Source organism: Podarcis vaucheri (assembly GCF_965113315.1).
Source record: "Podarcis vaucheri genome assembly, chromosome: 6".
In the NCBI taxonomy this organism is placed as follows: domain Eukaryota; kingdom Metazoa; phylum Chordata; class Lepidosauria; order Squamata; family Lacertidae; genus Podarcis; species Podarcis vaucheri.
This window is the reverse complement of record NC_138764.1, coordinates 34,445,050-34,471,107: the sequence shown is the minus strand read 5'-3', so window position 1 is coordinate 34,471,107 and position 26,058 is coordinate 34,445,050. Positions and strand designations below refer to the sequence as shown.

The 26,058-nt window shown below is 45.4% G+C and overlaps 1 protein-coding gene across 6 annotated transcripts in view; it reads left to right on the top strand.

Moving 5' to 3' along the window:
* LRRC8D (leucine rich repeat containing 8 VRAC subunit D) overlaps nt 1–26,058 on the top strand; it is a 75,798-nt gene that overhangs the window by 16,941 nt on the left and 32,799 nt on the right. The window contains exon 1 of one of the 6 annotated variants that reach the window (XM_082227837.1): nt 12,513–12,631. The exons of 1 other annotated variant lie outside the window; for it this stretch is intronic. The gene's annotated coding sequence lies outside the window, so the exon portion shown is untranslated. Of the gene's footprint in view, nt 1–12,512; nt 12,632–13,315; nt 13,756–26,058 lie in introns of those variants that run through there. 4 more of the 6 variants (XM_082227838.1, XM_082227836.1, XM_082227833.1 and 1 more) reach the window with 4 other exon arrangements.

Here is a 26,058-nt window from a genome sequence, read left to right as displayed (position 1 = left end):
TGGGAATTACTTGAATCAGCAGTTTGTGCAAAGCCAGCCGCTTTTAGGATTAATAGTAAGCACTGCGGTAAGCAGGAGAGAATTTCTCTGACCCAAAGTACTTTGCTCAGAAAAAGTATTACCATATTTTTTGCTCTATAAGACTCACTTTTTCCCTCCTAAAAAGTAAGGGGAAATGTGTGTGCGTCTTATGGAGTGAATGTAGGCTGCACAGCTATCCCAGAAGCCAGAACAGCAAGAGGGATTGCTGCTTTCACTGCGCAGCGATCCCTCTTGCCATTCTGGCTTCTGAGATTCAGAATATTTTTTTTTCTTGTTTTCCTCCTCCAAAAACGAGGTGCGTCTTGTAGTCTGGTACGTCTTATAGAGCGAAAAATACAGTATATATAAGCAAATACTTGGGAACAATTTGTTTAGTCTTCCTTCGAGTGTGTGTGATTTGAACCAAGGATTTCAGTTGGTAGCAATTCTATAACTTTACGAGGTTGACCTCTTAACTCCCCTCTCCGGCTTCTCTGAATGGTGACCTTTGGCCATTTCCAGGAGGCCTTGTAGAAAAATGTACTTGGACTTCAGCACCACTGAGGGGTTTGTAAGGCATGCCTCTTAGCAGAGCAAGAGCTTGTGACACATTCATGTTCTCCCCACAATGCACACGTTTTTACAGTCATTGCATCAGATGAGCATTTGTACACTTATCCGAGAGATGTGAGCCTTAGACTACTGCCCAGGGTGTCTTCTCCATGTCGCCTTCTCTTCTGATGTGAGGTGAGTGGCAGTTTGGACAGGGCCTTCTCTGCAGTGGGACCCCAGTAGTTGAATGCCTTCCCCAGGGTGGCTCGCCTGGTGGCAACTCTCTGTTTGTTTGCTTTTAATTTGCCAAAGCGTTTTAGTGCAAGTTCTTGGATCGGTGGGGTTTTACGCTGGGGTTTTTCTGTTGGTTTTTGGTTATACTTCTGTTTTTAAAATAATGTTTGTGCTTTTAAATTGTGCAGTGCTCTGAAAGTCTCAGCGCAAACAGCCCTTTACAAATATTTATAAAAACAAGCTTGTGAATACTCCGTCCATCACTGCCATGAAGTATCTTTGATTTATGTCTCATCAACATCGGTATTGTTTTGTGTGGAAATGCATCCTGACCCAATTCTACTGGAATTTGCCCAAAATGGGTGCCCACAAAATGCCACACACAGTGCTTTTTTCCCTTAAAAAAAACGTTTAGGGGCACTCTCATTTTGATTCAAGAAAATCACCATTTTATAGTTCAAATCGGGGAAAATAAATACAATAAATGGACAAAAGTACAAAGATTCACAAAATGTTTAGGGGTATACGTACCCCTGTGTCCCCCCAGAAAAAAAGCACTGGCCACACGTTTATACATTTTATGGTACGTGGCTCAAACAAAGAAACAAAAAAGGGAAATTATTTCAAAGTTTTGCTCACCAGTCTTCCTAACTTCTGGCTTAAATCTGTTATGCCTGTCTTAGTTTCCTCTGTTCCTTTCTTGCTCCCCTGCGTCTATTTTGGATTGTAAGCTCCTTTGCGTAGGAATCCATCAAACCCATTCTCTGTACTGCATTATGTACATAGGTGATGCTATATGAATAAACAATAGGACCACAACTTTTCTACTCATGTTCTCTGATCCTATTCGTATGTTTACTTCGCTGCCTCCCTATTGTTTCGTATCAAGTTTAAACTTCTTATTTTAACCTTTTAAGGCTCTGTATGTTCTTGCTTCTTCTTATCTATATCTGTTCATCAGGCACTAATCTTATTAAACCACCACTATCTTGGGCTGTTTCTGTCTCCCTGCCTTCTCTCTTGTGTGGAAATCTCCCTGCCTCTCCCTCTGATATTCACCTTGCTGCCTCTTTTATTTTTGCCTTGCTTTAAGAAATTATTAAAAATGCATATTCTTTCTGTTGCATTTCTTTCTTGATGTTCTATTTAAAAAAACCCTCCCTACTCCTAAAATATATTAACTCTTCTCTCTTCTCTTTTCTTTTCATTCTCCCTAGTACAATTCTCCTTTTTTTCTTTCTTAACTTCCTTCTTCTTTTAGATTGTCAATCATATGGATTGGGATTTTTTAAAAAAGTAGTTATGTTTGTACAGCATTAGTACACACTGGATATCATCATCCTTATGATGATGATAACAACAAAATGTGCTCTAACATACCGTATTTTTCCATCTATAAGTCGCCCCCATGTATAAGACGTCCCCTATTTTTGGGGACTCTGATTTAAGAAAATGGGGGGAGAGACTATCCATGTATAAGACGAGCCCAGATTTTGAACATTATTTTAGAGTAAAAAAACATAGTCTTATACATGGGAAAGTATGGTACTTAAAAAAGAAAGTCTGGTTGTGGTTTTTTTTGGTGGGGAGGGGGACTTCCTGGATCATAAGGTATAATATTGATGTTGGCTTCATCTTCTGCCTGGGTCTCTTCTGCATCTTCTCTGCCCTTGGAGCAAAGACCAGACTAGATTTCAGCTCCACTCCCCACCCACCCGGGTATTTTAAATGTGCATTTAGCTAACGTAATGCAAGATGACGAGCGAAACGTTGCAACAGCATGCTGAAAACGGAGGAATCTCACCCAGGAAGTGAAGGTGAATTCCACAAGCCTCTTTTACAACCTAAAGAACATGTAAGAACTTCGCAAACTTTCCGTGGAATCCAGTTGACCCTGAAAGAAACACAGAACGCTGATGCTGCAAGTAGGCTGAGAGGGATTACAATATTCACTCACACTCTCAGCGCGACAAATGTGGACTCGGAGCCATTACATAAGAACCAATCTACTTACATCCTTGTTGGCTAAACAGATATGAATCCTGACAACTTCAGCCTCACGCCCCAAAGAAGGAAAACAAAGGATGCAACTGCAATGACAAACAGCACTCAAGGTGCCCCGGACAAAGTATGGACAAAGACTGCCTGTTCCTTCTGGGCAACCTCTGCATATGACTGTAACCAGGAATTTCCTCCAAAGAACTTTGTGATTCTTAACTACATAACTACCATATTTTTCACTCCATAAGACGCACCTGACCATAAGGGGCACCTAGTTTTTAGAGGAGGAAAACAAGAAAAAAATATTCTGAACGAAACGGTGGATGTATGATTTTTGTGGTTAATGCTGTGGCCACAGACATGTGATTTGACAGTGAGTTTGGGGTAGCCCAATGCAAAAATCCTGAGGATCCATGTGGATCCGTGTTTTGTAACCACGTTTTTGTGCCATTGTGGTGTCCCTTATCTCTCTTCCTGATCGCTTGCCGATCAGCTGCTTCCTTTCAACACTCCCTTCCCTCTTGTTTGCCATAGTTTCCTTAGCTGGAGCAGTTTTTTGCTCCTCCTTTTCTTCTAATTTCTCTCCTCATTGCTTTAGTCTTCCTGTCTCCTTTCCTTGCAAGTTAGCTGTCTTTACCTCCCCGCTCCCAGGCAGCCTCCTTTATTGCTAGCGTCCCTTATCTCCCTCCCGATCACTTGCCGATCAGCGGCTTTGTTTCAACGCCCACTTCCCTCTTTTTTTCTTTTTTTTTAAAAAATGATCTGCTTTTCGCCCTGGGCAATTCGGCTCCAGGAACCACACATTCGCTCCATAAGACACACAGACATTTCCCCTTACTTTTTAGGAAGAAAAAAGTGTGAAAAATGGAGCGAAAAATACGGTACTTCAGTCTTCAAGTAAGGGATGACATGACAGAATGCACCCCCTACAAAACATAGAAAATTTAGCATTTAGGGAGAAAGCTGGACTAGAGCCCTTCACCCTGACATTGTAGCCCTGTTGAGATGTTCACCTGAGCATATATATGTCTCTCTCTCTGTCTCTCTCTGTGTGTGTGAAGTTTCTGTCTACTCAGTCCCTAGACTCTCCCTGCGCAACATGAGAAGGTTGAGCCTGATGCCTATTGGGGGGGTGTATATGGGAGTCAGGCTTGTGTGTGTGCTCTTGGCCCCACACCCACTTTTAAACTGCATTTTGGGGCAAATGCTTGAACATGGCACTAGTGTCCTGTGTACGAAATTTTAATATGGAGGTGAATTCACATAGGCTAGCGCCCCCACCTTCTCATAGTTTGAAATGTTATAGCACAGACACAGGTTTAGGCCCGAGTGTGCAATAGATAGCAGTTTTAAAGCCCACCGTAGGATAGAAGTTGTCGGCTTTTGCTTTGAAGGGTGGAAGGTGATGAAAAAAGGTTGGGGGGAGGTGGCGGCGGCAAGGAGTCTTGTAGAAAGCAGTTGGGAAACACCAAATGGAAAGAATCCTATATGTTGCAGAAAAGGCTCTGTCACTAATGCTCAGTTACCTTCTGACACACCGTTGCTTGCTTTCTGTTACATTGATGGCTTGATCAACAAACATGACAAATCCACATTCTTTAAGGCTCCTGGAAAGTCATGCACGTCGTCAATGATTGTAAATTGTGCGACTGTAGATGAATGTTTTCTTCCAAAGCCATGGAACTCTGTCAGTCATGTTTTGGCCGGCCGCCCCCCTCTCCCTCTCATTCCTTCCCTTGTGTTGTGTTCAGCTGAATGAGATTGACATTGTGTTAGGTGGTGAAACAGTTGTCAATCAAAATATCTGAAACAAGACAAAAGAAATGTCATGGATATTTTAAAAACCCTAAGTTCATGATTTTTTGGTGCAATTCGCCAACTGTCTTTTTCAAGTTGTTAGTATGCCTTTCAAACAATAATTGGATTTTTTAGACATAGCTGACAGCAGGCAAGATGACAGCTTTTCCACCCTACTTGGGACTAAGGTGGTCTGTGCTGCAGATACGGAAGTTATTCATTCAGGGACATGAACAGAAAAGTCACTTGAGAGCAGTCACAAAGATGTACTGAAGGTATGGTTTTCTTCTTGGATCACATTTGTCCTTCAAGAAACATTGTGGTCAAAAAAACATCAAGAAAGTTGAGATTGCTTAAAACGGGGAGAAAAACTCTAGATGTACAAATGTATAGCTAAACGTTGGGCTGCCATCTAAAAACACATTCCAGTCTATCTCTGTGACAGCTCTTGCAAACTAACTGGATATCTTACTGTGAAAACATTTTAGTGGGTCTTGCCTCATTTTCCAGGAATGCAAATGTGAAGTCATTTGCCAGCTATGAAAGGGCTTAGAAAGTCCTCATTTCATTGGATACAACAGAAAAGGTAGAAAAGGAGGCAGCAACAAAACTGTTATCGTTGCTGAATGAACTTACGCTTGATGCATTCTTAGATATGTCTCATGGCAATAATCGAAGAGATCAATGATGGTTCACCTCTTCCATGTGCTTCTGTCATGACAGCTGGAGATTCAGCATAAAAATATAACTGATGCACTTGTCATAGGATTGTAGCGCTGGAAGGGACCCTCGGGGTCATCCAGTCCAACCCCCTGCAATGCAGGAATCTCGACTCAAGCATCCATGGCAGATGGCCATCCAACCTCTGCTTAAAAACCTCCAAGGAAGGAGAGCTTGTAACCTCCCAAGGAAGTCTGTTCCCCTCTCAAACAGCTCTTACCATCACAAAGTTCTTCCTGAAGTTAAGTCGGAATCTCCTTTCTTGTAACTTGAATCTATTGTTTGCGTCCTAGCCTCCGGAGTAGGAGAAATTAATCTTGCTCCAGGCAACAGCCCTTTTGATATTTTGTACCAGTTGTGACCATTGGCCTATTCCCACCCACTCGCCACAAAATGGCTGGGAATTAGTTTATGCAAAACACCTTCTGTGTTGATTCAAGACCGCAGTGTTAGAAATTCAGATATACAGTGGTACCTCAGGTTACAGATGCTTCAGGTTACAGACTCCGCTAACCCAGAAACAGTACCTCGGGTTAAGAACTTTGCTTCAGGATGCGAACAGAAATTGTGTGGCGGCGGTGCAGCGGCAGCAGGAGGCCCCATTAGCTAAAGTGGCGTCTCAGGTTAAGAACAGTTTCAGGTTAAGAACGGACCTCCAGAACGAATTAAGTTCTTAACCCGAGGTACCACTGTATAACCTAATCGCCAAATGGCACCTTAAACTTGTAGTCACCACAATGGAATATCTAGGCGCCTTTTTTTTTTTTTACAGTGGGGTTTATTATTATTCATTTCACTTCTATACCGCTCTAAAGAACAAATCTCAAGGCTGTTTACAAGGCATCGAAACCTTAAATAAAACAATCCAGAATAAAACAAATTCAAGCTGCAAGGAAAATATTTCAGATCCTTCTCCAAGTTACATTTTGCTTTACCCACTTGTCCTTCTGGCATCCAGAGATCTCCACATGGTCGCAACTGGACCCGCTCCAGTTGCAAAATGCGCCTGGCTAATTTCTAACACTGTTCAAGGGAGAGTCAACCCCATCATTGTTTGAGTGTACCTTCTTAGTGCTTGCACAGAAAGGTACAAATGCAGCTGAGGAAAGCAAGGATAACAATGTGGAGACGAGTTAATCTTAGAATGATGATGCGTACCAAGCTGGTGTGCAACTTGCTCAGCTGAGTTTGTCTGTACAAGCAACGCACTATTTTCCTTTTTTGCATTCATTCAAACTCCATATTGGCCTGCTTTATTGTCATGAATTACAACATGGGATTTACACCTGGATAAATGCAATGATGCATACAAGAAGAGATTGCTGTGCAATGAAAGGCTTGCTTCTTTCATACATTCAGTGCCAGGAAGGAGGTAGAGCAGGGCTTGCCAACCTTTTTGGACCAGTGAGCACATTTTTAATTTTGAGAGTGTTGGGGCGCCAGTCACAAAATAGCTGGTGTGTGTGTGTGTGTATTGTAGCTTAACACAAAATAAGCGAGGCAGCTACCCCCAACAACCTTATGCCAATTTTGGGAAGTCATCTATGTCCTGCTGGTCCTAATTGTGGACACACACACACACACACACACACACACACACACACACTGCTGCTGCTGCTTAAAACAACAGGGAACATTCCTCAGTACCAGAAAAAATATTCATGGTAGTCACACAACATTCACTCACATTTCACAGAAATCTCTTAGGAGGTACCTGCACCTTCTGTTCCATAATAACCATATTTCTAGGAGAACTACATATAGACTTCCTTTAAAAAATAACAAACACTCCTATTCTGGGGCACCAGATTTAGTGACCCCCCCCCCCCGGCAGAGTAAGCTCTGATCCCTTCTGAACTTGGTTGGAGGGAAAGGGATTATTCCCACCTTCTTTCTTTCTGGCATGCTATATTTGGGTCTGCCAGGAGAAGAGCATGGAGCTCCATCCTTCCTTGTCAGTGCTCATGAGATCCTTACTCATGGAGAGGCTGGCACATCTGTACAAAGGCTGTTAGTCATGGGGACTCAGCTGGGAGTCAAGGGAACAGGCTGATGGGAATAACTGAGTGGCACTTGAGTTCTGGGGCTTCCCCTGCCCCCTTCTCAGCCCTCTTCCTCCATCTCCTCTCCCCTACCCTGGACATTTCCCCTTCAGTACTGGCAAGGTAAAGGTTTCCCTGAAGTCATACACCATGGGTAGGCAAACTAATTGCCTTCTTAATTCGGCCCACGGTGGTCCAGGAATCAGCGTATTTTTACATGAGTAGAATGTATGCTTTTATTTAAAATGCATCTCTGGGTTATTTGTGGGGCATAGGAATTCCTTCTCCCCCCCCAAAAAAAAATATAGTCCGCCCCCCCCATAAGGTCTGAGGGACAGTGGACTGGCCCCCTGCTGAAAAAGTTTGCTGACCCCTGTCCTACACGGTGTTATACCAATGAGTGTAAAATATTTGCTGAATCTGTTTTTCATTTTGGTGGCTCCACCACCAAAGAAAGGATGGATCCCTAAATTCACTTTGCATAGTTTGGTGTGTGTGTGTGTTGGGTTGGAACACACTGTGGAATGGAATGCCCTGGGAAACAAAAATCTTCACAATGCTCACTTCACATGCACGGTGAACTTTATTTCCCTGAGGGTTCTTTGGGGCTTGGATCAAGCTGGATAAAGTCAGCTTCCACCCTCCCGTCTGTTTACCTTGCTTTCTGTTCTGCAGTGGTGGCAATGGGAGGGTTCTCCCTGTTCCCACACCTGGCTTAGAGGCTTCAGGATAAAGGTAAAGGACCCCTGGATGGTTAAATCTGAACTTGACTAAGGGGTGTGGCGTTCATCTCGCTTTTCAGACCGAGGGAGCCGGTGTTTGTCTGCAGACAGCTTTTCTAGGTTACGTGGCCAGCATGACTAAACCACTTCTGTGATGGAAACCAGAGTACACAGAAAAGTCATTTACCTTCCCGCCACAGCAGTACTTATTTATCTACTCACACTGGTGTGCTTTTTTATTATTAAAAAAAATCTTTATTTATACAACAACAAAAACACACACAAAGAAACACAAATACAAATTACACACAATTTACAAAAATAACCATAGACACATAATTTTCTTGTCAAACAATAAAACATCTATTGGTCTTAACACTAAAGACCCAACTTCCCGTCTATTCCATATTTCAAATTCATATTACTTATTGCCAATACACATTTTCATAATTAAACTTATTCTCAATAAATCTAATTTCTTCTATCTACCTAGCAACTATTACTGAAGTTCCTCGAATGCTGCAACAGAATTTAAACTACTATATTTATTTTTCAGATATTCTTTAAAAACCTCCCATTTAGAAACAAATTCCTGTTTTGATTTATTCTTTATCTTTTCCGATAAACCATCTAATTCGGCATATTCTGTCAGCTTTTGGATCCAATCTTGTATAGAGGGGTGCTTTTGAACTGCTAGGTTGGCAGGAGCTGGGACAGAGCAACGGTAGCTCACACTGTTGCACGGATTCAAACTGCTGACCTTTCGATCGGCAAGCCCAAGAGGCTCAGTGGTTTAGACCAGTGTTTCCCAACTGGTGTTCCGCGGCACATTAGTGTGCCGCGAGACGTTGCCTGGTGTGCCGTGGGAGGGAGGCGAGTCGGGTGGCGAGAGGCGGGGCGGCGGGGGCGAGGAGAGGCCGCCCAGCGCAGGGCTCTCGCCGTCTGCCTGCCTGGCTGCCTGCGTGGCGCTGACGTCACGGGGCTGTAACGTGCCCCACATAGGCACACGCGGGGCGGCGAGCGAGCTCCCTCCCACATCCCATCGCCGCTCGCTTTGGCCGGCCTACTGGGCTGTCACAGGCGGAAGGCCTGCGCATGCGCGAGGTTTTCGCGCCTTCGGGATTCCCTTCACGCCTTCCTCCTCCTGGGTCCTTGAGAGCGCGGGAAGCGGCAGCGCGAGACCAGCGTTGAGCCTGGTAGGTATTGTGCTTGCCAAGGCAGTCATTTGGGAAATGAAAACTTGCAAAGCAAGCAACCAGTTCAATCTGAAGTACGTGTATGCTTAATATCCTGTATCTGAAACCTGTTCTGCCCCCTCCCCCACACTTGGTGCCATTTTCATCTACACATGCAGCAGAGTAAGTTGACTCAGAATAGTACCAATTCAGATGGCAGATGGGAGAATGACAGTGCTGAATGCTTTCCCATGTAGAACAGTCCCTGCAAATAAAAACCTAGCATATTTGGAAGAGGGATGCTAGCCTAACCATTACCTTCTATGCTGTTACTATTTTTTTTTATTTAACAAAAGTAAAAAGTGACCTTTCCCCATCTGGCATGGTGGTGTGCCTCGAGATTTTTTTCATGAAACAAGTGTGCCTTTGCCCAAAAAAGGTTGGGAAACACTGTTTTAGACCACAGCGCCACCCGCTCCCTTTTAGGCTTTGGGATATGCCAGTGAGTGGAGGGTGAGAGGGACACCCTCTCCCTCCTTGCTGCTGGGGTTTGGAAGCTCCCTTGGACTGCAACCAGGCTCAATTTGGTTTGGAATGAACCAAGTTATTTTCTGAGTCTGGGTGAAAATACCTTTTCAAAGCATCGTGGTTGGGCGCGGTTTCCTCCAGGACAGGTTTCAGCCATGTACTTCTTTTAATGATGGTGTAAATCAAGAAGGCTTCTATAGCCTTTCAGGTTTAGGAGTGTTGTAGCCTAAACACCACAAGCTGCTTATTAAGTTTATTTCTCGTATACACGTACAAAAGCGTACTTGTTGCAATCGCTGGGAAAGACTTGGTTTATAAGGCAGCAAATGCCACTGCAACCATTTGCAGTGGACCTCTTTTAGTCATATAAGAGAGCTTGGATAAGATGTAACATTATTATTGCATTGTGAAAACTTGCAATTACGGCTTCCAAGCATTTGTTTATAATTTCAGTTGTTCTCGGTTTGCAGTCATGAATTAACAACTCTGTTGATTCAGTTGTTACATCAGGTCTGATTGTCCTCCCAGGTGAATGTAATCCTGTTTTTGTGACTTTCCTAATTTCATTTAATTCTGCCTGTGTTATTTCCCTTCTTATTTGCATTGTATATTGCAACAGAGTTAAAAATGAAGATATCATATCCCAGAAAACTAGGAAGCACTCAGCTTTCACTGAAGAGGTGTGAAGTTCTTACATGCAAATGATCTTTTCATCTTGAAGAGTGGTCCAATTGTTTCCTTTGAGTCTGGAAGATACGTCACAAAGTTCTATACAGTACCGAGAATTTATTCTTCTTTTTCAGCAGAGTTAAGCTTTGGGGATGTTTGCTGAAAACTTAGGTTCGTATGTGGAATCTGCATTGTGTGCTTTACAGATGCACATTTGATGTTGCTACAGGCTACGTTAAAAGCATTCTGTAGGGACCTGTTGCTATCTGTAGCACCTCCTTGTGATGTGCACAAAATTAAATAAACACACATATCCACTTCCCTACTGTTATGGGGGGTGGAATTGCCTACTTGTTGCGACTGTAATGTGTATCTGCTAAGGGAGTGTCTCCTTTTTTACCTATCTGAAGGCAGGACAGAGGTTGAAAGCACCAATCCTGTTGGGTGCCCCCCAGTCATGATAATTCAAGACCTTCCCTTGGGCCACCTAGGAGTGGTGGCACCAGTAAAAATGGTGGCAGGGTTTTTACAAAAGGGGCAAAGTGTTAAGGTCTCTGAAAGAAAAACAATAGGTTATATCAGTGCCGTGGCACCCTAAAAGGTAAAGGACCCCTGACAGTTAAGTCCAGTTGCAGACGACTCTGGAGTTGCGGCGCTCATCTCGCTTTACAGGCCGAGGGAGCCACCTATTTATCTACTAGCACTTTTTGGCGTGCTTTTGAACTGCTAGGTTGACAGGTTGATTTCAGTATTGCCCATTGTGAGTGGAGAAAGAGGCTTAAAAAATGTGTAAAGTCACCTTCACCTTAACAGCATATTTCCAGTAAGCACCCTCTGTCCCTTCATGACATCTGACAAACAGGAAGTGTGATTGACTTGCACTGTTCCCTTGCCAGTCAGTTGAACTTCCTGTCCATACCTGTAACTTATTTGCAGTACTACAGGCGTGATAAGCATTAGTCTGCTACACTGTGGACAGCTGCTTCTGTGATTGTAAGCAGTTCAGGCGGAGAGGGGAGCTGGGGACAGGCTAAACTGTAGCTAGCTGTATCATAATACCAAGGCAGCCTGTATAAGGCTGCTAGTCCCCCTCCTCCTCCATCCTTATATTGGTTTGCAAATTTAGCCTAGACAGGTGTGAGGCCACACCTTGGCTCCTTCAAACCTAAGTGCTAGGGAAAGCGATGAGCCTGTGGCAGGAGCAGAGGACCAGTGGTCCTGCTGGACCATCATCATTGGCCACCACGGTTGGAGCTGGTGGGAATTGGAGCTGGTGGGAATTGGAGCTCAGCAATCCCTAGAGAGCCATGGGGGTCTCCATCACCTGGCCTACAAGAAGGTGAGGAGATTTCAGGGATGGTTGGCCTGCAAAATTTACAGTGGCTTTGGAAGGCTTCTTTTGACATTTAAATGGAAACATTTTAATATCTGTGTAAGAAATCACCGGGGCCCACCCAAAAACTTTTGGCATCTGAAGTGAACCCCAAAATGGTGCCTCCTGCCCTGGCCAGGGAAGAAGGGGTGAGTGAGGCATAGGAAGAGAGAAAGATCAACATTGGAATCTGCTGCCCCTCCCCATCCTGTCATCTGAGACCGTCGCCTTACCTCATGGCCCTGGGGGTAGGCATTGTCCTGAAGGAATGCATGACCCACACTTCCTCATGTACATGACACTCTCTTTGGAGCAACAGAACTATGCAGCCGGCAAGATTTGCTCTGGCGCATGGTTGCTTGTTCTGGCACAGTTTTGGAGGGGATTCCAAATATCGGCGTTATGAATCCAGAACCATCCGAGCTCCTGGCTGGATTGCAGGCCAAGGGGCGCGTCCCTAACCATACTTTAGTTTTATAAAGGGTTGGTGGAGGGGGGACTCTTTGCACACACACTTCTGGGGCACGATTCCTCCCCTCTCAAGAAACTGTTATGCAAGCAGACATGCACGCTCCGGTGCGGTGTGCCTATGCAGCCGCTTCTGCAAAACCAGCAGCCGGCGTGGAGAGGGAGTTCCGCTCGCCGCAATGGGCCCCAGGCTGCTAGTTCCCGCCTTGCCGCATCTTGCAAGGTGCACTCGGCCATCCTGCCCGGGGAAACCAGTCTGAGTCTGGAGACCCGGCGAGGCAAAGCAGCGGCGCCGCCACCGACGGGAAACTTCCGAGGGCTGTGCGCAAAGTGTGTGACCGGCGCGTGATTGGGGTGGGGGTGGCCTGAGTGGATCGCGGCGGATCGGTGCTGGGCGGGGGGAGATCCTTGCTCCAGATTGATGGGGGGGGGGGAGAACCGGAGTGCAACCTGGGTTGTTGTTTTTCTCCTCTCCCCCTTTCCTTTCTCCGCAGGAAGCGCTGCGCAGGGCTGCCCCGGCGTGACCCATGGCTGGGATATTCGCCCCCTTCTTTGCGGCGCGCTCCTCGCTTCTCCCCAGAAGCCTCCTGGACTGCAGCTTTTTCCAAGGCCGGGCAGCGGGGAAAAACAGGTCCCGGACGGCCACCGTTTGCTCGACGGCTCCTGCAAGCTGTGCAAGCGTCCGCCCGCCACCTCCGGCGCTTGCAAGCAGCCGCTGCCATAAGTGCTTTAAGTGCCAGCTCCCTGGGTGCCCGAGCACCCACAAAATTCCCCATGAAGGGGCCGGGCACCCACCAATTTTTGCTGCCAGGGCCATGCCCGCTGCATGGCGCCCGCTGCCATTGGTGGCAACTCCCTGTATGCCCGAGCACCCACAAAATTCCCCATGGGCACCCACGATCGCGGGGCCAAGTTGGCACGCCTGGCCGTCCCTGCCGAGCTTGCAAAGGCGCCGCCGCCGCGCGCGCGCACACACGCGCGCCGCCCATCGGCGCGCCCCCGACGCACAGCCCGGCTCGGGAGCGGCGCGCCGTAGTCCTCCATGGGGGCTTCGCAATGAGCCTGCTTCCCCGAGACCGGCTTATTCCAGCCTGCGAGCGCCGGCTGCTTCTGCTGCTGCCGCCGCCGCCGCCGGTCCTTTGTTCCCGCGCCCGCGCAGCCCCCCGAGGACGATGCTGCCGGCCGGGGAGGGGAATCGCGTGCAGCACCGGGGCGAACCGGCTCGGGCCGGAGGAGGGCGACCGGCGCCGAGCTGCGAGGGCCGCTTGGGAGAATAAGGAGAGCAGGCGCCGCGGCTGCCCTTTGCTCCCGCCACCCCCCAGATCGTAATCAATTCCATTTTTATTTTTATTTTCAAAAGCGGGGTGGGTGGGTGCGGAGCGAGGGCCTGCCATCGCCTTGGCCACCTCTTCCCCGTCAAGCGGTGCAGAAGGAAAGACGACCCGGCAGGTTGAGTGTGTTTCTCTCTAATATTTTTTTGGTGTGTGTGTGATGGTGCATTTCAAAGGAGGAGGTTTTCCGGTGCAAAGTTCTTTGAGGGTGTGGGAGGGCTCTCTTTCCCCGCTCCCTATTGCATCCTGTCCTGTTAGAGTTGCAAGAAACAAAAGCCAGCCTGACGTTTATTCCAAATCAGCTGATTTTTATTATTATTACTAATAATAATAATCATAATAATTACACGTATGCGATATATCAATACAGTTTGGGGGGGCAGCAATATCCGGAAAATGGAATATAGCTCCATATAAGATGCCAATAATGCTATTAACTGCAGTAAACAAGGGTCCGTGTTTTGATGCTTGCTAGGATGTTGCTGCAATGAGTGATGCCACAACAGTTCGCATGGTCTCCTCCATTTGCAGACTTTTGCAAGCTGTCTTGTAATCTGGCAGAGCTGAGTGGAGACTGGCAAGGTGTGAGTGCTTGATATAGGTGAGCAAGGCCTGAGTTGGGGGGGGGGCGGGACAAGCCCCCACCCCCTTTCTTTGCACCGAAATAGGAATTGAGGGAAGCATCACTGGGCATGTTTTTGCCCAGGTCTGCTCTCCTGTGTTTCTCCAAACCCAGGGGTTAATTGGTGCTATTAATTTGTTTTTGTACAGAGACCTTTTGTTTTGAGTGTGTGATGTTAGTAAACAGAGAACAAACAAGGAAACAAGGTATATATATCTATATACATATAGAGATATATATATATCCCCAATTGCATTTTGGAGCAACTGATGTAAGGTTGTGATATGTACAGACATTTCATGCTGTTTTCTCTGGAAAAACTCTTGGTGACGACAATTATTTTGGGTGGATCGGTAGTTGCTTATATAATGTTCTAGCACCAAAATAGGTTTTTACCTGAATAAAATTGTGGACATACTTTACTCTTCCTCTCTCCACTGAGTTATTCTTCCAGTAACTTTCCTGGTGACAACTTTCCTTTTCTTCCAGCTATATTTTCTAATTTTTAAAATCTCACCTTATTTCTTCTCTTAAAACATTGTCCGGGATAAGTTTCCTTGTGCAGACTGTCTTGTAACACATAAGGGTGAATGGAGATGGAGACTATTATAGCCAACTCCAAATCTTGCAACTGTCATTTCAGCAGAAGCTAACCAGGGTGCCCATAATTGCAGATGAATTTTAAGGGTAGTGAACGTACATTTTACTGCATTTCCCCCACTGGGGGCGGGTAAAATGTTAGCTGTGGTAGTTGCTGAAGTTAACTAACAGTAAATCATTAGCAATTGTCTACCCAAGCAGTGCTAAAGTGTGCAGAGAGATAGCAAATGGTGCAACCCTATACCCAATTACTTGGGAGTAAATCCCATTGAATTTAGTGGAACGTGCTTCCTCTGTGCAAGCAATGTTTGTAGGTTGCAGTCTAGCCTGACGGACTGCATTTAAAATCAGTGGGGCCTAGTTGGATTGCATTCCTTGATCTGGCAGAGTTATCAGCTTCTTTAACATCAGGGCTCCTCTGCTTTTAACAGCTAGCAAGCATGCAGAAAGTTAACTGATAGCAGGGTTGCAAATTTTTTTCTGGGAAGAGCTGCTTTGATTTTTTTTCCCTGCCAAAGAATCTGTTCAACACAGTCTGTCCATTTTCATCCTGTCCCCAAGAGCAACTTTAAGCTAGAGTTCCGGCTGGAACTATGGCATGCCAAACACTTCTGGAAAAGAACTCCCAGTTCCTTTTTTGTTTGTTTGTAACAAATCTGCTTAAACATCTGGAATTGTGGAAGAAAGCAGATGCCTGGCCGTACTCTGTAATTCAAGAGTGTTAAGGGTGTGTACATGGAAATTACTTTGGTCATGGGGGGGAAATACTTAAATCTGTTTTGAGTTTTACAGTGAGTCGGGAGGGGGGAATGACCTCTTTTGGTGGCGCGATTGCTCACATGTCAGTAAAGATAATAAACATGCCCAGTCTACTTGTGAGTAGCTTTTAAACTATAGTTATTCTACCTTTGGGGACGCGGGTGGCGCTGTGGGTTAAACCACAGAGCCTAGGACTTGCCGATCAGAAGGTCAGCTGTTCGAATCCCTGCGATGGAGTGAGCTCCCGTTGCTTGGTCCCTGCTCCTGCCCACCTAGCAGTTTGAAAGCACGTCAAAGTGCAAGTAGATAAATAGGTACCACTCCGGCGGGAAGGTAAATGGCATTTCCATGTGCTGCTCTGGTTCGCCAGAAGGGGCTTAGTCATGCTGGCCACATGACCCGGAAGCTGTACGCCGGCTCCCTCGGCCAATAAAGCGAGATGAGCACCACAAGCCCAGAGTCGGTCACGACTGGACCTAATGGTCAGGGGTCTCTTTATCTTTTTATTCTACCTTTAGCTATTTTCTATAGGAAATGAAGACTCCGATTGCTGTATCTGACCTGCAGTGTTAGAAACTGAGATTTGAAATCTAGGACCTTAAACCAAGGTTGTGGGCACAACGACGAAATTTCTAGGAACACTTTTTAATAGCAAGAATACAAAGCTGATTCCACATCACTAATATTTTTAAGAGGGTCGCTTCTCCAGTCTTCAGAGAGTAGCTGGAAGTTGGGAGGCAGAAAAAGGTCTCCCTTTCCTTCCACTCTGCAGTTTTAATTGGAAATCTTAGGCGCAGTACTGTGCCCAGAGCTCAGAAACGGCTCACACTGATGGAATTCCCTGTTGCAAAATGCGCCTGGAACAATGGGAGTTTCGAACACTGCTGGCCTGCCAGGACTTTCCTTGAGGACCAAACTCATTCAGGCAAGAACTGCTGCTCTGAACCAGCAGGCAGACCCACCCAAAAAGTCAATACCTTGTCTTGAGAGGAATGCTGCTCCTTGTTTTTAACTCCTGCCTGTAGCCTGCACCTTTGAGAAGAGAGCTTTTGTGGTTTCTGTTGTTTTTGCATTGTTAAAGCAGCTGCTCCCTCTAATTTCTAAACTTTCATTTCTCCTTTCCCCCATGATCTTAGTGTTTTCTGCCTCGGTCCTGCCCATCACCACTTTGCAGACCTTTGGGCCAAAAAGCAGGATATAAATATAACACAACAAAATCATATATGTCTCTGCTCTCCTTCCCAGTGGAGAAGGGTGTATGAAGATGGGTTGGTCAGCACCAGGCTCCCCCACACTCACCCCTTCTCTCAGCTTCTGGCCCTGGAGAAGAATTTGGTGCTAGTAATACCATGGTGGGCAGCTGGGAAGATTCCTGAAGAGTGGCCAGATAAAATCTCTTCTGTGAGACTCCGTCAGAATGCAGTCAAAACGCATGCAAGTCTTCCAAACTGTGGAAGTCTTTTGCAAGATCAGTGAGGCAAGATCAGTGGTCCTCATTGACGAATCCAAAAAAAGTGACTGGAACTCATAGCTGTGCTGTTCATGTGTCAAACTGATACTACGAGGGCATGTAGACTAGGATTATGAGCGATTGCAAAGGTTCTCCAGGCTAAGCCTGGAATATCTTAACTGGGATAGTTTTGGAGGTGTGGATATTCACACAATGTTTAGGATACGTGTTGACCCTGGAGGGGAAAAGAAGTCTTCTCCCAAAGATGATGCTGTGATCATAAGCACCAAATACAAATATTTCACAATGAATCTGAAAACGCCACCACCTTTGCAGCTTCTAGATTGCGGCTAACGTACTTAATCAAGTTCTGGGGCTGGATCATAGCACGTAGGCTTAAAAAGAATGCTTTTCAGCCAACATATTCCTATATAATCTTGTGGCTATACCATCTTATGCCTGCATAATCATATGAGCTAATTCTGAATATAATATACTGCAGTATATTGAATAGATATGCTATTTTAAGTGGTCTAGCTATTCTAGCCTGTTGGGAGTAGGACAGGTTAGAAATTCCTCCCCCCCCCAAAAAAAAAAAATTAATAAGTTGGATGCTTTGAGGATTCCAGATTAATCACCATCATTATTACAATCTTCATGCCCTGGCTTGGCCTTTTAACAAGACCCTTTGGGAGTAGGGAGAGCTACGGTAATCCTAAACAAAACCAGGTTTAAAGCTTTGAGCATTCTCATCTCTATAATCCCACATTTTAAAAGGCAGCTGGAGAAAAATGAAGAACAGTGGTCTGTTTCTTTTCTTTTTTTTACAGCTGAAGGTAAGTAAAGAGGGAGTACCTAGATTTAAGATGCAGAAAAGTCGATCTTAGGGGGAGGGTAGCCGCTGAGCCGCATTCTAGTCTTCCACCTCTGAGGCTTCTTTCGTTTTCTCCAGATTTCCAGGTTTTGAAAAACGCTGCCTTTTTGTTCACAGAACCTGCAGTGAACTTTGCTGTTTCACTGGAAGCTCTGGAGATCAATTATGCGGCGTTTATTTATCTTTACTTCTTCAGCTATTGTGTGTTTTGCAGGATAAGCTCAGTCCCATAAGAACTGTTTTGAGCTTGTAGATAACAAGGCGATGTTCTGGAATGTAGCTGGTAATTTGTACCTTTGCTGCTCTTTCCCACATAGGGCAGGGAGGCTGGTTGGGAGTTCCCCTGACGGAAGCAAACCGTTGTTGTTGTTTTGTAAGTTGCACCTAGGCAGGCGAGCTAGTCGTTTCTGCGAATGGCTTGGGACGTTACTGTAGGAGCACAGTCCTCTCAAATGTCTCTGCCTTCTGCTGCTTATACAGTGGTGCCTCGCAAGACGAAAATAATCCATTCCGCGGGTCTCTTCGTCTAGCGGTTTTTCCGCCTTGCGAAGCAACCCTATTAGCGGATTAGCGCTATTAGCGGTTTAGCGGCTATTAAAGGCTTAGTGGCTTAGTGGCTTAGCGGCTAAAAGGCTATTAGTGGCTTAGCGGCTTAGAAAAAGGGGGGGGGGAAAGCGGAAAAAATAGCAAGACTTGCAAGACTTTTCGTCTTGCAAAGCAAGCCCATAGGGAAATTTGTCTTGCGAAGCGCATCGAAAAACGGAAAACCCTTTCGTCTAGCGGGTTTTTCATCTTGCGAGGCATTCGTCTTGCGGGGCACCACTGTAAACACTCGAAGGGAAACCTTTGTGTGGAGGAACCTGTTCAGGTTGTATCTGTGTGTACAGCCAGCACAACTTCCCTGTTGAGCAAGCAGCACTCTTGGTTCAGTGTGGAAGCAGTGTTAGAAACTGGGATAGAAAAACGAGGAGCCAAATGGCTCCTGAGACCTGGGTTGGCACCCAAAAACAGAATGTCTAGTCGCCATTTGTGGGGGTGAGCAACACTTTTTATTTATTATTTCGATAAGCATGAACTAATACACAATTCACATAAGTGACACATTGTCAATATCTGAATACAGTGGTACCTCAGGTTACATATGCTTCAGGTTACATACGCTTCAGGTTACAGACTCCGCTAACCCAGAAATACCGATATTACCTCGGGTTAAGAACTTTGCTTCATGATGAGAACAGAAATCATGCTCTGGCGGCGCAGCGGCAGCAGGAGGCCCCATTAGCTAAAGTGGTGCTTCAGGTTAAGAACAGTTTCAGGTTAAGAACGGACCTCCGGAACGAATTACGTAAGTACTTAACCCGAGGTACCACTGTACATGTTTAATTTGGTGTTGACAATAAAAATATTAGTACCACACTTCAGTTTTCAAAACACTCTACTCTTTATTGTTAAAACCCCTTAACATGTTGTCCATCCTTAACATATACCCTGATATTTCAAAGCACATACATTTCAGTAATCCTTGAGTGTCAGCCAGGCACAAAAAAAGGCACCCAGACTTTGGGAGGTGCTCGCCAACGGAGACTCCTTAGGCACAAAAAAGCTCCTGGCGCCCTGCTAATTTCGAACGCTGTGCGGAAATGAGTCTTGTTGTGCTCCATTGTCTGGTGTTCTTCTTCAGTGACCTCTGAAGCTATTCCGAAAGAAAATGTAGTTGTAGAGTTAAATTGGGGCTTCTGAATTGGGATGCCTAATGACTGGTAATTCTAATGGGCACTTCTGGTGGGAGAAAAGCAATAAGGCTAAGTGGGGGGGGGGGACAGCAATGTTGTCTTGGCTTCTTGCCTCTTCTGTGATCTGCAGCTGGAAATGTATGGGTATAAGTACACTATAAAGGTGCTCAGCGGAGGGCAGAATTTGATCCTGGCAGGGCATATGGGTGTGTTTCAGTCGCTAGGTAACTACCGGTAACTGTCGTATTGATGGGAAAGGTGGGTATCTTAACTTTCTGGAGATAGTACAATATTGTGACTTACGCTTTACTAGTTTTTGAGGGGCACAGCATGATTTGAAGATAAGGAATGTCAGCATTAAAGGAGCTGTGGTTTAAACCTCTGAGCCTCTTGGGCTTGCCGATCAGAAGCTTGGTGGTTCGAATCCCCGCGATGGAGTGAGCTCCCGTTGCTCGGTCCCTGCTCCTGCCAACCTAGCAGTTCGAAAGCACAGCAAAAAAAGTGCAAGTAGATAAATAGATACTGCTCCGGCGAGAAGGTAAACGGCTTTTCCGTGCGCTGCTCTGGTTCGCCAGAAGCAGCTTAGTCATGCTGGCCACATAATCTGGAAGCTGTACGTCGGCTCCCTTGGCCAGTAAAATGAGATGAGCACCGCAACCCTAGATTCGTCTGCGACTGGACTTAACTGTCAGGGGTCCTTTAACTTTACCTCTTTTTTAGCTTGTTTTGAAGTTAGGAAAAGTGGTGTTTTTTATTTTTTTTAAAAAAATCAGGACAATTGACCTGTGTGACTTTCTCTGCACTGTGTCTGTGTATGCATGTGTGCATGAACTGCGGTTCATACAGAAAGCTCGTTGCCTATTTCTGCCCATGGTATAAAGACTTGCTGGATTTGAACTTGTGCAAGACAGGCAGAAAGAGAGAGAGATCATATACAGAAAACTGTCAAAACAAAGCAGAAGCTACAACAGGATGTAAATACTTTGGCTAGCAGTGAAACTGTTCTGTTTTGTCTTTCTCAAAAGGAAGGTCAGATAGCCTGCTGTTAATAGTAATAGATGTTGGTATTTCAGAATACCTAAGCTCTTGTTTTTGTAATTTTAAATTGTGCAGGGTTTTAGAATCTCAGTAATCCTAGCCTCAGTTACCTGTTTCCCTGAACATTATTTTTGAGTCTTCTGCCATTATAAAATACAGGCAAATAACAGTCTGTCTTCCTTCCTTCCTTCCTTCCTTCCTTCCTTCCTTCCTTCCCCCCTCTCTCTCTCTCTCTCTCTCTCTCACACACACACACACAAACACACACACACACACACACACACACACACACAGGTTTTGCAGGTCCTGCAAGTATATATTCTGTGATGCACAGTTACAAGAAAATGATCACATCTTGAGATTCTTAAATTTAAAAGTAGTTTTAAAATCCCAAACCCAATGTATTTCTTTCCTTTGCCCGGATCATCCTATTGGGACAATTGGAGCAATTGGAACCAACAAACAAGTAGCAGATTACCTTTTTCGTTGTTAAATTTTCTCTTCCCACCCTTTTGAAAAATGACAGGAAGTTTCATAAGATGTGATGCGAAGCTTGGAGAAAAACGTATTATTGGGTCAGTTACGCAAGTTTTAATGACTGTGACAGAGGCATCTTGATTATTTGCCACTCTGGCTATCCTGTCTGCCCTGTTGTTTATGTAAGTCGTGTCCTGCAATTTTATCTTATTTTTTTAAAAAAATATTGATTGTCTGTGTTATTTCATGCACCTAAACCATGTGTGAGTGTGATCACAGATGATGCAGCTAGCAAAATCTACCGCTGTGGTCTTTTGTGTGGCTTGGAAAAGGAATATAAAGGAAGAGGGGTGAGAATGAGTTCAGCAACAAGGTTCTTCTTTGAGTCTGACCTTAAAACTCGGAGGCCTTGTTGATTTGCAGCATTTTCTCCTGACCCCATCCCTGGAAGCAACCTTGGCAGCGGGCTTTGCTTTGAATAGCTTATCACCGAGACAGGCTTTCATTTGCTAAAGCTACGAGAAAATAAATGGCTTCTGATTATGCAAGGGAAGTTCCCATCCCTGTCCCACAAATTAAGGCTGCCATGCTAACATGCTTATTCTAGGGAACATGCACCGTGGGATTTTCTTCTGAGTAAGCATTTAGAGGATTATGCAGTAAGTATATTAGGGTAAAACGTGCTGACTCTGGTCCAGGTTACATGACCTAGTGGGAATCTCAGGTCTGTAATCTCATGATCATGGGTAGGAAATAAAGCTTCCACCAAGAACTCTCTCTTCCTTCTCTCATGTAGTGTTAGCAACTCAGATAAATAAGCTAGGTGCCAAATAGTTAAATAAAACCAAGGTTACAGCCACCAGAACAGAATGTCCTTGGTTGCTACTTTGGGGCAAGATGGCTCTTGTTTTTCAAAGGATGGGCTGACTGCGATTGATTCTCAGTTAAACATCTGGCTACTTCAGAGGACAACCTTGAGCTAGGTTAAGAGCGTTGAGGACTTAAAGAAGAAAAGTCGCTTGATCCAGGGGCAGTCCACGTATATATCGGCCTATTCCGACCCGTTTTCCTTCATGGTGACTGTTCCTGCGCAGGCTGTAGAGAAAAAGAAAATTGGTTCCAGAAAGTCACTCCTATTGTGCAGGTAAAATAGAACGGATAGAATTCTACAGAATGGGGCATTACTGTGTGAAAACAGCCCCGATCCAATGATCCCTAGGCATGCAGCTCCAGATGGTGAAGACTTCAGGCGCTATCCTGGTGCCCAGACATCTTCACTTGGTCACAGGTAGTCGAAAGCCAGGTGCAAAATGCGCCTGGATAATTTCAAACACTATAACGTTTTATAGAAGTAATTTTTGAGTACTAGAAGTTTCCTTACATCAAAGCTTCTTAGAATACGCATACACTTTAGACTTAAACAAAACAAAAAAAATGGGGGGAGAAGTTTGGAGATGGTGGTATGAGGAAATTGACTGTGGTGGCGCTGTGGGTTAAACCACAGAGCCTAGGACTTGCTGATCCGAAGGTCGGTGGTTTGAATCCCCGTGACGGGGTGAGCTCAGTCCCTGCTCCTGCCAACCCAGCAGTTCGAAAGCACTTCAAAGTGCAAGTAGATAAATAGGTACTGCTCCAGCGGGAAGGTAAACGGCGTTTCCGTGTGCTGCTCTGGTTCGCCAGAAGGGGCTTAGTCATGCTGGCCACATGACCCGGAAGCTGTACGCCGGCTCCCTCGGCCAATAAAGCGAGATGAGTGCCGCAACCCCAGAGTCGGCCACAACTGGACCTAATGGTCAGGGGTCCCTTTACCTTTACATTAAGCAAACCTATAGGGATGAGGACTGAGTTGTCTCGAACAGCACTGTGCTCATTTTGATCCTTTTTGTTTCTTGAGCCATTTTGAACTGGGCAGGAGCCTATCGGCTACTCATGGCAACCAAAGAAAAGGCAGGCTTTGCCACGCCAGTAATTTATCACACCATCTTCCTTGCTTCATGGTTTTTGTTCAGATAAAGATGGCAGATTCGGATGGTGGAGAGAGTGGGGCCAAAACCGGCACATGACTCTTCCTGCGTGTTCTGGCCACCATCAGACCGTGATTTGAATATAGACTCAATTTTGGGGCGCATTAATTTTTAAAGTCTTTCGCTGCGTTGCGGATGTGCGTCCCCCTCCCCGCCGTAAGATTTTGGAAAGCATTCCTGCAGGGGCTGATTGGTATGCATGCCTCTGGAGGTGCAGCCACTTGCTCTGCTTGTTCTAGCTGCCGGTGTTCCACGTGGAAGAAGTCACATGCGAGCCATTAGCAGGTGCAGAGCTGTGCTTGTATCAGTCTCGCAAAACATCGATGCACGTTGACTTTTGCACGGGCCACCAGGCTTCACGCAAACCACCTTTAGAAGTCTATCAGTTCTGTTTTGTTAGCACAATCGGAATGAATTTAAGGAACCCAAATGCTTTTTCTGTGCAGCCTCAGCAGGAGCGGCAAACAATGGTATAGTTAATTGTTCTAGCTTGCCTTCGCTTATCCCAACCCCACTGCCCTGCTCACAGTTGCGAAGCATATTATGTTATGAATGGTCTGTGTCACCATTAAGAAAAAGAGGTTGGAACAGGCCAATATATATGTGGACTGTCCCTGGACAAACTGACTTTTCATCTTTAAGTCCTCAAAGCTTGTCGCCTGAACTAGCCAGATGTTTAACTGAGAATCAATCACAGTCCATCCTTTTTCTAAAAAAAGACTCTAGAGCCATCTTGGCCCAAAATGGCAGCTAGACATTCTGTTTTGGCAGATGTAACCTTGGTTTTAGGGACGCGGGTGGCTCTGTGGTTAAACCACAGAGCCTAGGGCTTGCTGATCAGAAGGTCGGCGGTTCAAATCCCCGCGATGGGGTGAGCTCCCGTTGCTCGGTCCCTGCTCCTGCCAACCTAGCAGTTCGAAAGCACGCAGTGCAAATAGATAAATAGGTACTGCTCCAGCGGGAAGGTAAATGTGTTTCCATGCGCTGCTCTGGTTTGCCAAAAGCAGCTTAGTCATGCTGGCCACATGACCCAGAAGCTGTAGGCCGGCTCCCTCGGCCAGTAAAGCGAGATGAGCGGCGCAACCCCAGAGTCGTCAGCAACTGGACCTAATGGTCAGGGGTCCCTTTACCTTTAACCTTGGTTTTAAGGAGGAGCCATTTGGCCCCTAGGGTTGCTATACATATCCTGGACACTGCCTGGTTTCGGCCATCGGAAACAGTGTCTGGGCAGAGCTCGCTTAAATGTCCGGGCAACCCATGTCAGAAGTGTAGATTTAATTTTTGAACAGGGCAACCCCAGCCTAACTTAAATATCTGAGTTTCTAACACTGGTTGCCTGTGAGATGCCATTCTGTACATGGTTACCTCGTCCCGCAGTTTGAAAAGTTTTCTTACCTAGTGACTAGCTGCTGTTAGAGAGCTCTGTGGGTGAGATTTTGATGTAAAAAGCAAAATGAGGTTTGTAATCTGCAAATGGGGTTCTGTTGGCTGAAATTATTGCTGAATTAGGCACAGCCTTTCCGGCTATCACCTTCCTCGAATTTTGCTTCTACCCCACACAATAATGATTTCACTTGCATCCTTCTTCCAAAATGCTAGAGTTTATTTGGTAGTTAAATATTTACCTGCCTCTTAACGTGCAATTGGGGGACGTATAGGAAGGTGGAATAGACTACACCGCAGAAGACTTTGCAAAAACTCCCATCCATCACTGTCCCTAAGGTTGTTTTAGTCAAAGTGTTTATGGCTCAATTAACTATTGTTTATCCAGCTGGAAGTGAGCTTTGGCTCCAGCTCTTTGGTCTTTCAACCACTGTGCCCCAAACGGAGAACTGTGGTTTTATATCTGTTTGCTAATCACACAAAATGATCATTTGATAAGCCACGCTTTATTATGCCTGGCATGTTGCATCCAAACCACCTTTAAAAGTTGCTTCGCGTTTTATGCAGTGTGGATGGGAATTTGCTTTGGCTAACTTGTAAAAAGGTGAAGGGGGGGGGGAGAGAGAATATTCTGAAATACTAGTGGGGGGGATTCAGTTGAGAGGGAGGCAGTCTTGGGGGTGTTTTTCTCTTGGTGCACATCCATGGCATGTTTAGAAATGTGCCTCTCCATAGCAAATGCTGGCGTATCTCTGCTACACATGGAAAGTCCTTTGTGAGTCCTTTACACGTTAGTCACTTGCAGTGTTACAAATTAGCCAGGCGCTAGGCGCATTTTGCAACTGGCAGGGGTCCAGTTGCGACCCATGTGCAGAACTCTGGATGCCAGGATGGCAACTGGGAAAAGCAAAATGTAACTTAGAGAAGGATCTGAAATATTTTCCTTGCAGCTTGAATTTGTTTTATTCTGGATTGTTTTATTTAAGGTTTCAATGTCTTGTAAACAGCCTTGATATTTGTTTTTTAAAATATAGAGTGGTATAGAAGTGAAATAAAAATAAATAAATAAATAAATAAATAAATAAATAAATAAATAAATAAATACCTACCTCAATGGGGGGAAAGGTGTCTAGACATTCCATTGTGGTGACCATAACATAGGTTTAAGGTGCTATTTGGCAATTACCGTATTTTTTGCACCATAACACTCACTTTTTTCCTCCTAGAAAGTAAGGGGAAATGTCTGTGCGTGTTATGGAGCGAATGCCTGCGGGTGGCGGGGGAGATCTGCTGCAGTCGTGAGCAGAGGATCCATGGTTCCCCTTCCTTCCCTCCTCCGTGGTTACAAAGCATGGATCCACATGGATCCTCAGGATTTTTGCATTGGGCTACTCCAAACTCACTGTCATATCACATGTCTGTGGCCACAGCATGAACCACAAAAATCATATATCCACTATTTCGTT